The 14016-nt window shown below is 34.1% G+C and overlaps 1 pseudogene; it reads right to left on the bottom strand.

Annotated features, from left to right (window-relative positions):
• Positions 1 to 11345: 11345 nt before the first annotated feature.
• LOC120152867 lies at positions 11346 to 13319 on the bottom strand (annotated as a pseudogene).
• Between the last annotated feature and the right edge of the window lie 697 nt (positions 13320 to 14016).

The following is a 14016-nucleotide window of genomic DNA, read 5'->3' as shown; positions in this document are numbered from 1 at the left end:
CCCAGGGAAGCCCCCTATTACAAACTCTCAAAATCCCCCCACCCTTTGAATCCTTTTCTGTTCGTGAACCCAGAGCCTTCTTACGCCCATTCCTCTCGAAAATTCCTTTCGTTCCTACCTCCCATGTGCTAATGAAATCTCTCTGCTCACATTCTCGATGCCCCCCCCATTGTTCTCTCCTCCTTTTTTCCTTTAAAGCTCCCTTCTTTTTGTTGATGATGAAAAACGCTCTCCCCGATGGCCTCGAGAATTGCTTTTGTTTTCTGCTTCCTCTTTAATTATGTGTATCCCTGCTAATGGAGTAATGGGCGTTGCAGGGTATGGGCATGAGCTGTTGGTGGTGTTTGCTCGGGGTGCCGAGCCTTGTCTGTCGCGCTTCACGTGGGTGGATGGTAAGCCCGGGTTGGAAATGGTGAAGGCATGGGCACGGGTTGGAAATGGTGAGCTCGTGGTTGTTTCTGCTGAGGGTTGTTATTGGCCTCACGTGATGTTTCAACCGGGTGTTCCAGGTTGTAAGTGGAGTGATCGGCACAAACTGACGCAGTGGGAGTGCTGCTTCATATTGACATGGGCGCTCGGTTATGCGTTTCACGTGGGAGACACTTAGGCGTTGTGGAGCATGGGCAGCCAGGCCATGTCTCAGTCTTCACGGGCGTGGTGCTTGGCAGTAGCATGGGCTTCCTTGGGAGGCATGATCTGTTGCAGTGGATGAGTGCTTCACATTGGGTGCACGTGGGAGGAGTCTGCTGTTGGGTGTTGCATCCGGGTCGGATCGGGTTAAGCTTGGGCCTTGTAACCGGGCTAGATATTTGTAATCTATTTTAGACTTGTATGTGGACTTTGGACTAAACATTTAATTTGGATTCCGGATTAGCTTGGGCTTCAATTTAAATCTTGAATTCCAAAATGAAACAAACATGTTACAATCCAATTAAGCATCAAGATTTCTAACTACAAGCCTCCATGATTCATCACTTGAATTAATCCTTCATCGAGCACCTTCATATTAATTTGATCATCTTCAAATGGATTCAAATGACCCGGACAAAATTAGGGTATTACACTTTTTTAATGATTTAAATATTAATATTTGAAATAAGTAATATTTTGGGAGAGTGGAGCAAGTCTTGCATGCACTCATGTAAAAGCTTTTAATACATACTTTCGAATTTTAAAAAAAATGAAAAATGATATTTAACTTTCGAATGTAAAAGTATTAATACTTTAGGAAAAATATCGATACTTTCGAATTTAAATGCTTCAATATGCTGGGAATCGTACCTATTTACAAGATTTGATATTTTTAAGGGTTGCAAATTATATGTCATGAGATAGTTGACAATAGTATACAGATGTTGAATTCTTGGGTGTCTTCACTTGGATTATATGCTTTGCAATTTAAGCATTTGAGAATTTCCTGGAATCTGATTCTTTTTTCCCCATTTACAACGACAATGTTGTCAAAAAATTCCTCATTTCAGTTTAAGGATTTCAACGATCTGAATGAAATTGAAGCTTACAGTTTCAACGAACCAGTCGAACGATGAACATGACATTGAAATTTGAACGCTCTTATAGTTAAGTAGGTTCATGTGTTCATCTTGAAAAGATGATATTCATTAAATTAGAATTAGAATTTTGATTATTTTAGAAAAATGTGGGTTGTAATTGTCCTGTGTGTTTTATTTTTTTATATTCATTTTATTAAATTGGTCCACGTAAACTCTTTAAAAAATATTCATACTTTTGAATTTAAGAAAATGAAAAATGATATTTTAACTTTTGAATTTAAAAGTATTGATACTTTTGAAAAAATATTGATATTTTTAAATTTTAAAAAAAATAAAAAATAATATTTTAACTTTGGAAGTTAAAAGTATCGATACATTGCAATATTAACATTTTCCACGTTTTTATTTAAACTTGAAAGTTCAACATTTTTGAAAAAGTATTGATACTTTCAAATTAAAAAAATATAAAAAATGATATTTTAATTTTTGAATTTAAAAATATCAATACTTGTGTAAAAATATAGATACTTTACATACTTCTCATTTTTCATGTTTTTTCTTTAAATTTGAAAGTATCAATACTATTGGAAAAATATCCATATTTTCGAATTTTTCATAATAGAAAATTAACATTTAAGATCACAACCTATTTATTCGTGAACAATGACATTCTTAGATGCAACCCATTTTATTAATAAAATTATTAATATTCTAGATCGCAACATATTTCTTAGTAAACAATTACATTCTTGGGCACAATACATTTTATTAAAAAAATATTAACATTCTAGATCACAACCTATTTCTTAGTGAACCATGACATTCTTGGGCGCAACTTATTTTATTAATAAAAATATTAACATTACATATTGCAACTTATTTCTTAATGAACCATGATATTTATGGGCGCAACACATTTTATTAAAAAAATTATTAGCATTCTAGATCGTAATCTATTTCTTAGTGAACCATGACATTTTTGGGCACAACCCATTTTATTAAAAAATATTATTTAAGATCGCAACCTATTTCTTAGTGAACCATGACATTCTTGGGCGCAACCCAACCCATTTTATTAATAAAAATATTAACATTCCAAATCACAACTTGTTTCTTAGTGAACTATGACATTTTTATACACAACTTATTTATTATATATATTCATAACATTTTTTCAGTTTTTAACTTATTTTCTTATCAAAAGAAATTATAATGCTCCACCAGCTTAAACTTTGATAACATTTTAGACGAATATTAATAATATTAATAATATTTATTGTTTATAACTTATTCATTTACCTTAATAACACTTTATGCGTAATTATTATTTTTACTACTATGATAACTTTTTCAGTTTCGATTTATAATATTTTGTGTTTCGCTTTTAACTTGTAAGATAGAGTTTTCGATTACACCATCTAAAGTTATTTTAAAATAGTTACAATCTAATATATTACAAATAAGTTAACATTTTAACTGCGGCTAAATCTATTTATTAAAGGTTTTTCATATTTTAGGTTGCTCCGTTTTTTAATTTTATATTAACATGCCATTGCTTAGAATTTTCCCAATAATTTAATGTGAATAATAGTAGTATTCTGTCTCCAAGCAAGTGCATATATATAATAATGATGAGTGGCGATTTTCAACCGTTGATTAAATTTTATGGTCCACCAAGGGCCGTGCACCGTTCCAAAGCGATTTCATATAAAGCTAAGACAAAAATTAAAGAAAAAAGTGTTTTGTTGGTACATAAAACCTAGAGAGTTCAATTCATTTATTTATGAATATATAAAATAGTGCATATTGATATGACATTTGGTGAAGTGTTAATTAATGTTAATAGTGATGAACTAATAATGAAATAATTAAGACGTGATACAAAATAATGATTAAAATTTAATAAAGGAATTTATTATATCAATCATTTCGTCGGCGTTGAGCATACGTGAGGGGTGCGACCGTCTAGGTCCTAAGTTTAGAAGGATTCATTTTTTAAAATATTTTTAAGTTTAATAATTAAAAAATGTTTTTAAATATATTTTTTATTTTAAACACTGAAAAATATGATAATTCAGTGGGCTCTAATAATTAAAAAATATTTTAAACATCATTTTTTTATTAAAAAACTCGAAAATATGATGATTCAATAGGTCCCATTTTAATGATTAGAAGGGAAACTAAATATGGCTTCCACTTGTCTTCTTGTCATCACCTTCTGACCTAGAGTCCTTAAAATATTAGGACCGGGCCTGACCAAGAGTAAATTAATAAATAAAATCTATAAAATAATATTAACTACTTTTTAAAGGGGGTTAAGGTTAATATTTTTATCGTTTTCAATTAAGGAAAGAAAAATATTTTATTAGCTACTGAGAACATTTTTTGATTCATTGGCAAGAAATTTATAAAATATTATCTATCAGAAAATTGTACGAGCTCTCAACAATGTGTATTGTATTCTTGAGATGTTTGTGCTCGATTCTATCATATAAACAATATAAATCAAACAACTAGTGGAATTTGTAAACTAATCACTTGAAATTTGACATCTGAACAGAGCCAACTCAGTAGGACAATACCATGCGATCCTGCTCATAATTTTTTTTACTGTGGTTCTTATTCTAAGATTTTATCTTGACTAATTCAGATTGATCATGCTTAAGTGAAATCAAGTTGCTTACCACTTAAAGGAATCATGTTAGTTAGATCTCATATTTCTTCTTCAGAAATAATAAAATAATGTGTTTGAAAATATTATAAGCTAGTGCCCACCATTTATTACTCTAGTTGTATTTAGGGCGTGTTTGGTTCGGAAAATATAAGATTCTCGGGAGAATGGAATCTATATTCCCCCGTTTGGTTGGCTGATAATCTCATTCCCGGTAATCTTTTATTACCAACAGTAGATTTTTTGGGGTATATTACCGAGAATGTCATTACCCCTTCCCTTAGGTATTGTTGGATTACCGGCGTTTTGGACTAAAATACCCTTAATTTTTTTTTCAAAAATATCTTTATTCTGTCATTGGATAATAAAAATTCTACGAAGGTTAAATTACAAATTTATCCTTAAACTATTTTAGATTTACAAAAAAAAGTCTATAATTAAAATTTTATATGAAGTTCATGTGTTAAAATAAATATTTACCCTTTCATTAAACCTTTTTATATTTTCAATTTTGTAAAAAAAATATATAAATTTTATGAATTTAATTTTTTTTGAAGAAAATATATAAATATCTTATAGTAATATTATAGTAGAATTCAACTTGTTAAAAAAATAAATATATAATAAGGACAATTTGGTTAAATATATATTCCAATAATCTTTTATTCCTTTAACCAAACACGGTAATCTTACATTCCTGTTAAACCAACCAAACACAAAATACAACATTCTCATTAATCTTATTCCCTCGTAATCTTTTATTCCTACTGGTAATCTTATATTCCGTGAACCAAATGCACCCTTATAGTTTTTTTAGTAAAATAATTAAAATAACATGTTTAATAAAATTTATTTATGTTTTTATAATTTATTAATAAAATATTAAATTGATTTTTTTATAATAATAGAATATGCTTTCATCAGTGTTTTGAAAATCGGACCGGACCGGCCGGTTCAACCGGAAACCATTGCCTAGTCCGGTTGAACCGCTACTAGCGAACCGGCCGGAACTGCTGAACCGTTCAAACTGGACCGGCTGAAAATCGGAAAAAAACCACTAATTTTGTTTAAAAAAAATAAACCAAACGACGTCGTTTGTTAAACGAGCCAAGTCAAACTCAAGTATTGCTGAGCTCGACTCGAACTTGAAAACTTTAAAAGTAAGCTCAACTTGACTCAAACTCACGAGCTAAAAATTATCAAGTTCAACTCGAACTTGAAATATAATATTGAAATTTGAACTCGAAAAGGCTTGAACTCAAAAAAAATTTAAAAGCTCGATTGAAGCCTAAAATTCGAGCTTGATTAAAGTGAAAGAATAATTCACTCAATGCTCATCAAAAGGCTCCATGATTTTGAATGCCAAATTACCTCTATTATTTATAGAAGTTAATTGGGATGTTCTTTTATGTTTCTTAGCCATGTGGGATTGTTTTTGTTCTCATATTTTTACTCTTTAGACTTTTGGGATGCTCTTCTATGTTTCTTAGCCATGTGAGATTATTTTTTTTTTAAAAAATTAAACCAAATAATATTATTTTGTTATGATTTTTTTAGTCCCAAATTTATTTTTTAATTATAATTATATAATTATATTTATTATTTAATATGTTTTACTTTAAATATTATGTTGTAGTTAATTTGAATCATTTTATTTTCACTTGATTTTATGGTTTTTAACTTATATATGTTATGACTTGCTTTGAATATGACTTGTGATATAAAATATTATTTTTTATTATATATTTTTGGTATTTTTATTTAATTTTTTAAATAATTATGACGTTGTCCGGTTCTTCCGACCGGTCGGACGAGTTCGACCGGTTGAACCAGTGAACCAATAGCATGCCCGGTTCGCTAACCGGTCCGGTTCTGAAAACCATGGCTTTCATTCTTTTTTTTTTAGTTTTTGTTCGGGACCCCGCAAATTTTGAGTAGGCTCTACATCTGGATCATTAACTGGCGACCATTATTGCAATTGCATACAATATATAGTTGCAGAGGGTCCATGAAAAATGCCAAGCAGACACTTTAGATGGCTCTCATGCCTTGATTTCTTTGCAATTGTGAAAAATGAGAATCATTTCCCTTGTAAGTCCCACCTCGTGGGAACCACTGTTCTTTGGTCATATCTTACAGAAATAAACCTACTCATTTTGACGTCTGATGTGAGCCCTTCAAACCTTATCTTATTATCATGATAGCAGGACAATGCCATGTATTTTAGCTATATTTATGCATTAAATGACTTCACTCTTTGAAACTTTGGTGTTTCACTGATGATCCAACATGCAAGTTAAGGTTTTAATGATGTTCTAACAGTGTTTTAAATGTGTCACTCACTAAGGTTGTGACTGCAAAAAGAGTATATGATACATTGTTGTTATTGTTGTTTTTTGCCATGATGTTGGAAAAGGATGATATCTGAGATGAAATTCTGAAAGCAGATGAAGTAATCGACTCTTCATTCTTTTGTATAATGAGGCACAAACTTGGCCTTCAAATTGTGGAAATGATCGGTTTCTCCTTCGAGAAGGCGCAATACCTGTGCGACAACACATCGATTCAATGTTATTGTTCAAAAAGAGAATTTGCAGAAACAGGATGAAGTTGTTTATAGTTCCGTTCATGCAGATACATGATATGGCATCAAGGGTAATTACCTCCGGCATCGATGGCCTCATTTCAGGGTTCATTTGCATGCATAAGTAGGCTGCCTTAGCCATGAGGTATAGTTGATATGTGTCATATGATTCACCAATACCAGGGTCGATGAGCTCGTGTAGTGCAAGCTTTTCGATCAGTGGTTCTGCCTGAATGATCAAAACAGCATGACAGCAGTGGAAACAAGTTTAAAACTGATCAACATTGCCTTTTAAAACAAGAAAAAGAGAAACTTGATGAACGCTCATTGAGAACCACTTACCGGCTCATTCGAATGAGGAATATTTTCATTAAATACAAAGATATAGCCATTGGAATGAGGAATATTGGTCTTATATCATGTAGTATCGATACTATTGCTATAAGTAGTATTGATACTTAAAGGAGTATTGGTACCATTTTTATATACTGAAATTGTGAGAATTTAAAAACATAAATGTTGTATCGGTATTCTAATGATGATACTACTATTATAAGTAGTATCAATACTCTATGGATTATCGGTACCGTTTGGTATTCTAGAATTTCAAAACAATAGGTAGAATCGGAAATGCATTGAGTAGTATTGGAAATACATTGAGTAGTATCGGAAATACATTGAGTAGTATCAGTACCACTTGATGATTTCAAAGCCTTTAACATCTATACTCACCGATACCGTATGAACAATATTAATATTGTTCTTATAATATCGGCACTACAATATTTAAAAATTATTTTTGACTCGATTAAAGTTCGAAACTCTTAGAAAATTTTGCTCTAAAAATATTTCTAGTATTTGACAAAATTATTCAAGTAAAGAGAACAATGGAGTTTTTGAGCTTAGAATTTTTTTATATATTTGAAAATACGAATCGAATATAATCTTAAAAATTATTAAAAACTGTTATATATTTAATATAAAATAGTGACACGTCGATATCATCATTAAGTTTTTAATGACGGGATACCAAAATTAAACTTAAATTAAACGTTAAGTATGATTTTGAAAAAAAAATTAGGTACCAAAATGGAACAAAAGAAATAATTTAGGCGCTAAATATGTAGTTTACTCTTTATAACATTTTCACACTTTTTCTTCATAAAAAAATAATAAATTATCAAATATATCTAAAATATTAAGTTTTTATTTGATAGAAAATATTAAATTATGTAGAAATTAAAATTTTCAATGAGTTATCAAACGTATCTTAATTTAAATTTATGTTTAATGATATTTTTTGTTAAAATTCAATATTATTTTAAATAATATATCCCCTTTGGAACCAAAAATAACCGTGGACATGTACGTATTTACAACAACAACAACAAAACCCAATTCCCATATGCAATGGGATAAGGGGGAGGTAGGATAGTAGGTTGCCCCCAACGTCAGGTTGAGAGTAGCTTCCGTGGAAGACCTCCGGCAGTCAGAAAATTAAAAATATAGATAAAATGCAATGCATATATAAATAAATACATAAATATATAGTTGAACAGTATTCATATGCAGTCATTAATATCATATGCGCGTCTGTAATAGGCAATAATCCCTGCAAATAAACCCCTACGAAAAAATCTCTGCATATAGACAGAAACGTAAGACCCGACTAAATTTAAAAGTGAAGAGAATGATACACAGAAGTCTACGATAGCAAGCCCAGTTCTAAGCCTTCATAAATACCAATAAACAGAAACGTATAAAAAGTAGAAGTCATGGAAATTACTACAAAGGCATTAAAAGAAGACAGATATGATACACCCTAGAGATGTGACACACACTACTCGACTACCATAGTCTTAAGTCTCCATAATTTCCTATCAGAGGTCATGTCCTCTGTAAGGGCTAAATCCATCAAATAAGATCTCAAGCAGTCTTCCCACTTCCGCCTTGGTCGTCCTCTCCTTCTGGAACCGTCGACTGTAATCGACTTTACCCTCCTGACCGCATCCGACAGTAGTCGCCTAAGAACATGCCCAAACCACCGTAGTCTTCCCTCCCTCAATTTTTCAGAAACAGGCACCACCCCCAAGGACATCCTAATAGCAGAGTTTGTTGTCATATCCCACAGAGTCCTACCGCATGTCCATCGAAACATTCTCATTTCTGCGGCCTCTATCCTCCTTACACGATCTTCTTGGTTGCCCAACATTCTGATCCATACAACAGCGCTGGTCTTATTGCCATTCTATAAAAATTTCCCTTAAGTTTTAGAGGAACCTTCTTGTCACACAAAACTCCAGTAGTAGCCCTCCACTTTAGCCATCACGCCTTTATACGGTGTGTAACATCATCATCAACACCCCCATCTTTATGTATCATAGACCCTAGGTACTTGAAACAATCCTTTGAGGGGAGAACGTGTCCTTCTATGCATACTTCTACATCTTCATCATTTTGGTCCCCACTGAAGTTTGAACATAAATACTCTGTCTTTTCAATATTGATCCTTAGACCTTTTTCTTCCAAAGCAGTCTTCCAGGTAGCCAGTCTACTATTCAACTCAGATTTTGTTTCAGCAACTATGACAATGTCGTCAGCGAAAAGCATACACCATGGTACACCCGTCTGGTGTCGCACAAAAGATGTCGTCCATAATCAAGGCGAAGATGTAAGGGCTAAGAGCCGACCCCTGATGGAGTCCGATTTCCACCGGGAATGCCTCAGTGTCGCCAACTGTAGTCCTGACATATGTAGTAGATCTACAATACATATCACGAATCACCCGGATATAAGCAGTTGGGATCCTTCTCGTTTCCAAAGTCTTCCAGATCGTATAGCGGGGAACGCTATCATAAGCCTTCTCAAGGTCAATGAACGCCATGTGAAGATCTCTGGACTATTCCCTATTTCTCCATAAGTGTCGAAGTAGATGAATCACCTCCGTGGTAGACCTGCCTGTCATAAAGCCAAATTGGTTTTCCGAAACCCTAGTAACTTGTCTCAATCTAGCCTCTATCACCCTTTCCCATAGCTTCATGGTATGGCTGAGTAGTTTAATACCTCTGTAGTTACCACAACGTTGGGGATCTCCTTTATTCTTATAGATTGGTATCACCGTAGACTCTCTCCACTCCTCTGGCATCTTGGCAGTCTCTAAAATAATATTAAAGATGTTGGTCAACCACTTAACTCCCTCTTCTCCTAGGGCCAACCACACAGTGATAGGAATTTGATCAGAACCGACAGCTTTGTCCATTCCCATCTTTCTAAGAGCTATTTTGACTTCCTCAAACCCAAACCTACTTGTATGACAGTCATTGGCCGTAGTATGATGGTCGGCTGACCCATCAACGATATTATCTCTACAGGGAGATGCACCGTCATTAAATAAGCCAAAGAAGTAACTACCCCAAACCCTCTTAATATCATGATCTTTCGCTAAAAGAACACCATTGTTGTCCTTAATAAACCTAATGCTACCTAGATCATTTTTCTTATTCTCTCTAGATTTTGCAAGCCTGAAGATGCTGTTTTGTCCTTCCTTGGTGTCTAATCTCTTGTACATTTCCTCGTTTGCCTTATCCTTTACTTTAGCCACCGTTTTCTTAGCTTCCCGCTTTGCCTCCTTGTATCTTTGTTTAGCTCTCGACCTTTCTTCGTCGTCATTGCATTTTAGAAACTCCTTGAAGCAAGTTTGCTTTGTCTTCACCTTAGTTTTAAATATGTATAATATAGAATAGGCCAACGATGATTACGTGTACGTGATGCCCAACCTTTCCCCTCTATTCTATGGCTACCCATTTTCTGCCGACATAATATCAGAGAAAATAAATGAGTTAGTATTAAGAGTGATTAAAACCCGACAGAACTAAAAATTCAATTTTTTATTAGGCTCAACTTGGAAATTTGACTTAATTTAAAAAAAAAATCAAAATTCATTAACTTGAATAATTCAAAATTATTTAATTCAACTTCATCGAATTCACCCCTAATCAATATTATGGTTCAAAATGTTATTGATTAATGCTGTTAGTGCATGAAACTTGAAGAGACAAGAAAACGAAGCACTCGAAAGACAAATAATATGGGCTCCGCCATTGTAGGAGGGTTTTAGGACTAAATTGAAGTTGAACAAATAACATGATGCACACGTCATTTTCACAAGACAAAATAAGTTCTAATCATTTTGCTTGCAATTTCACCATATGAAATGACAACAAATATATGATTGATCCATGTCTGCTAACTATTCACTACAGAGATGAAGCTAGGATTAAATATTAAAAGAGACAAGATACTTAAAACTCAAAATAATAAGGAACTGTTATCTATTTAATCTAAAAAACTGGAGAGGCAAAAGTCTAATTTTATTTCAATTTAAACAAATAAGGACTTAAAATGTTAATATACAAAAAAAAAATTGGGAGGAGCCCCACTCTCTATATGCATCCAAAGGTTCAAAGCAAAAACCATAATGCAAATCCTTCCAAGTTTGAGTATATCAAGCTGCCCTTCATTACCATATGGGTTAAAAACATGTTAATTGAAGAACTCTAGAAATATAAACAAACCAGAATTATTCAGCATCTTCTATCTCATGCTGGTACGCATGAACATTGCTACTTTCTTCCAATTCTCAACTTAATAGTTCCAATATTAAATATATGTCTTTACCTCCGTCGTGCTCTAACCGATCTGCCTCGAACGTGAATATTCGGTTCCGTACTCCAATCCAACTGCATCCAACTACTTTCTTCGACCTCTGCTTCATGGCCTTCTTGACTCGAATTATACCTCCCCATTTACCCCTCATCTCATACGCACGAGCCAAAATCATATACGGTAAAGATGACTGTGGATTCAGTTCTATCATCTTCTCCGCTACTCTTTCGGTGATATACAGGTTGGTGTAAGTCGCCGTAGCAAGTACTAGTGATTTCCAAACTAAAAATCTTGGTTCAAAAGGCATTGCTTCTAAAGTATCAAATGCTTCTTTAAATTTACCAGCATGGCAGAGCAAGTCAATAACACACGCGTAATGCTCGTCACGAGGTGTAACTCCAAATTCTTCCTCCATTGATGAAAGTATACTTATTCCTATATCTACAAAAGCTCCACATCTGCAAGCTAATAGAACACCAGAAAGTGTTATTCGGTCTGGCGCCGGACCTTCTCTAAGTATTTCTTTAAATAGTTCTAATGCCTCGACAACTCTGCCGTTGTGAGCCAAACCCATTATTAAAGTATTCCAAGATATGAGGTCTTTAACATGTATTTCAGAGAAAACTTGCAGTGCTGATTCAATTGATCCAATATTAGTATACATATTGACCAGTGAAGTGGCGACAATTAACTCCGACCGAAAACCAGATTTTATCACCAACGAATGGAGTTGGGGTCCTCGTTCGATCGAAAGAAAGTTTATACAACTTAGAACACTACTTAGAGTGAACTCAGTAGGCCCACAATCCTCCCTAAAAGCAAGCACAAAAAGTAAGAAAGCATCATCATGGAAGCCATGCCTAGCATAACTTGAGATAATAGAATTGCAAACTAGAGAATCCCAAAGTTCCACTTCTTCAAAAAGCCGAACCGAGTCCTCCATCACATTGCATTTCGAGAAAAGGTCGATAACAGCACTCGAAACAATGGAATTCGAGATGAACCTCACCTTGACCGACAGAGCTAAGATTTGCTTACCCTTATCCAAATATCTCAAATTAGTACATGCAGTAATCACATTTGAGACTGTAAATTCATCTGGGGAATAACCAGCCAATCTCATCTGATCAAACTGTTTCAATGCCAAAGCTTCATGACCCGACTTAGAACAACTCGAAATCAATGAATTCCAGGACACGATATCGACCTCTAACATATTCAAAAACACACTAAAAGCATACTCAACCATGCCAAGCTTACCATACATGTCAATCAACGAATTGCCAATCACTAAACTGGACAAGCACACACCACTCGTGATCATGTTACAATGAATTTCCTTCCCCTGGCTAGCAGAAGACAAAAACGTTGTTAGAATCGAAAACGTGAACTTACTCGGTCGAACACCTAAACCCTGCATTTCCTTAAACAATTCAAATCCATAACCCCAAAATCCCAACAATCCAAAACCCGAAATCATCGAGTTCCAACTAATAACATCTTTCTCGGGCATTTCATCAAACAATGAATGTGCTTTCTTAAAATGGCCAAACTTTAACAAGCCAATCAACCAAATGTTCCAAGATATAATTTTTATCATTTATCTCGTCGAAAACTTTGGAAGCGTCATTAAAATAGCCAAGTTTGAGATAAAAGTCCACAAAACGATTACCCAGAAAGGTTATGCCACTGAACCCGAATTTGATTAACTGAGCGTGGATTGTTTGGGAAAGTTGAATGGACTTCAAGCCAGAAAGGTTATGCCACTGAACCCGAATTTGATTAACTGAGCGTGGATTGTTTGGGAAAGTTGAATGGACTTCAAGGATAAACATTGGGTTATGAGGTTGTTGTAATGAGAAAGAGCGCATGCATGGAAAGGGCACATGCATGGAGCAAATGTTTCTTTGCCCCCCTTATTTACTTTCTATGAAGGGAATAAAATTTTGGGTTTCGATCTTTTTGAGTCTTCATGCTGGTTAGTTGCCTTGATTTATAACATATTATTCTTAAGGGTTAACTACATTAATGATCACTGAAATATGAGACGTTTATGTGTTTTATCACTGAAGTTTAAAAAATAACAAACAAATCATTAACATTATTGAAGACATCCGTTTTTGTCTGGATTCTAATTTATCATTAATTTATTAATTAACTTATTATTAGTATTATTTTTATTATTACTATTATTATCATATAACAAATAACCCAATTACAAATAGACCCAACAGAGATTCAAGTCCAACATCCTAGCCAACACATAACCCATCAACCCCAGCCCACCAAGAAATCGGCCCAATTACAAGACCCAAGAGGATCTAACCAAGCCCACCCGGTTCTGACCCGACTGGAGCCCAATTTAATAACCCAAACTTTCTAGGGTTTCTTCACTTCTGCCCAGCGCCGCCTCCAATGCTGGCTGTTGGATCTGGACCCATCCAACGCTCCAGATCGCCCAAAGCTTAGGGTTTTAACCCTAAATATATCAAACAGGCACCGCCGCCAAGCCAATGGTGACCGTTGGATCTACCGCCTTGTAATGCACGCGCCTGATTCTTCAGCTCCTCCGCCGTCGCCGACAA

This window comes from Hibiscus syriacus, unplaced genomic scaffold (assembly GCF_006381635.1).
Source record: "Hibiscus syriacus cultivar Baekdansim isolate YM2019G1 unplaced genomic scaffold, ASM638163v2 tig00111095_pilon, whole genome shotgun sequence".
Lineage (NCBI taxonomy): Eukaryota > Viridiplantae > Streptophyta > Magnoliopsida > Malvales > Malvaceae > Hibiscus > Hibiscus syriacus.
The sequence above is the reverse complement of the archived record's forward strand: the minus strand, read 5'-3'. Positions and strand labels throughout refer to the sequence as shown.